The following is a 2314-nucleotide window of genomic DNA, read 5'->3' on the forward strand; positions in this document are numbered from 1 at the left end:
GCCCGCCGATATTCTGCAGACTTTGGCCTTTGGGATTCTGGGAATCGCCGCCCCTGCTGAGCTCCGAATCGGTGCTCCGAGCTCGTCGTCACTGCCCCCGCTGGCCGCTGTCAAGCTCGCCAGACTTCATCAGGTTGTATTATTCCAAACTTCCAAATCTTTAACTACTTTCAATTTGATTGTGATCAGTAATACTTTATTATAGAAATGCCTCCAAGAAAATATCCTTCTGGATATGATAAACGCGTGAAAAAAAGAAAAATTGAACAATTTGTCCAAACTCAAAGTGGAGCGCTTGATAAATTTATTGTTAGAGAAACACAAGATTTAGTTGAAAATGATAACATTAATGATTTGGGCTTGAATGAGTATGAGAATGAAAATGTTGATGATCAAAGTAAAAATGAAATTGATAATGAAAATGAGAATCATAATGAAAATGAAAATGATAATGAAAATGAGAATCATAATGAAAATGAAAATGATAAAGAAAATGAAAACCATAATGAGAATGAAAATGAAAATAAAAATGAGAATCATAATGAAAATGAAAATGATAATGAAAATGAGAATCATAATGAAAATGAAAATGAGAATGAAAATGAAAATGAAAGTAAAAATGAGAATCGGAAAACAAATGAAATTGATATTGACAATGAAAATGAAAATGAAAATGAAAATATTTTAGGCAATGAATTTGATAATCAATCCATGCTCATGAATTTGAATATTTATGATCCAAGAACTTGGGATAATTTGGACACAAAATCTAGAGATATATTAGTGGAAAATGGCTCTATAAGAGATCTATTAGTCGAAAAAGGTCCTAAAGATAAATTAGGAAGATGTTTTTCTTCGGCATTTTACACTAGGTATTTATTAAATGGAGAGAAATGCGATAGGGAATGGTTAGTTTATTCAAAGGATATCGATAAAGTATTCTGTTTTTGTTGTAAATTGTTTAAAAAGGGTCTTAAGAAAAGTTTTTTAATAAATGAAGGATTTAATGATTGGATACATCTTAGTGCTAGGCTTAAAGAACATGAAACAACTAATGAACACATCATTAACATGAGTACTTGGCTTGATTTACGCATAAGATTAAAGAAAAATAAAACAATCGATAAAAATATTCAAGAGCAAATTAATAAAGAGAAGGAACATTGGAAGAAAGTATTACAAAGAATAATTTCTGTTGTTAAATATCTTGCTAAACATAACTTGGCATTTCGAGGAAAAAATGAGAGAATTTATCAAAATAATAATAGAAATTTTTAGGCCTAATTGAAATGATTGCAGAATGGGATCCGATAATGCAAGAACATGTTCGACGTATTAACCATGATGAAATTCATTATCATTATCTTGGTCATAGCATTCAAAATGAATTGATAAGTATGTTAGCTTCTAAAATCAAATGTGCAATAGTTCAAAAAATTAAAGAAGCTAAATATTTTTCAGTAATACTTGATTATACTTCGGATGTAAGTCACCAAGAACAAATGACTTTAATATTACGATGTGTCGATATTTCTACAAGCCCGATAAAAATAGAAGAATTTTTTATAGAATTTTTAAAAGTAAATGATACATCTGGACAAGGACTTTTTGAAGAATTGCAAAATGCCATATTGAAAGCGTTAAAGCAATTAGATTCCAAACGCTTGAAATAAGAGAAGCACTACTTCAGTTAGCAGAAACTGATAATGACTCCAAAATAAGAAGTGAAGCAGATTCTTTAGCAACACATGGAATTGGAAATTTTGAATTTTTATTAAGTATGATTATTTGGTATGATATATTATTTGTTGTTAACTTAATTAGCAAATATTTACAATCTAAAGACATGCTTATTGATATTGCTATAGATCAAGTAAAAGGATTGATTAGGTTTTTTGAGGATTATAGAGAAGTTGGGCTCACACAAGCTATGACAATTGCTAAAGAAATTGCTACTGAAATGGAAATTGATTCTGTATTTCAAGTAAAACGTCAAATCCGTAGAAAAAGACAATTTGATGAGAATGTTAATGAGGATACAACACAATCAGCTGAAGAATCTTTTAGAATCAATTATTTTTTGTATATTGTAGATCAAGCTATTGGTTCACTAAAGAAAAGGTTTGAGCAATATAAAGCATTTGAAGATATTTTTGGGTTTTTGTTTGGTTCAGAAAAGTTAAATTCATTAGATGATAATAATTTGAAAGCATGATGTGATAATCTTGAAATTGTTCTAAAATATAAAACATTTTCTGATCTTGATGGGAAAGATTTATTTGGAGAACTAAAAATCTTACGAAATATTTTACCA

The sequence above is a fragment of the Asparagus officinalis genome, chromosome 1 (assembly GCF_001876935.1).
Source record: "Asparagus officinalis chromosome 1, Aspof.V1, whole genome shotgun sequence".
Lineage (NCBI taxonomy): Eukaryota > Viridiplantae > Streptophyta > Magnoliopsida > Asparagales > Asparagaceae > Asparagus > Asparagus officinalis.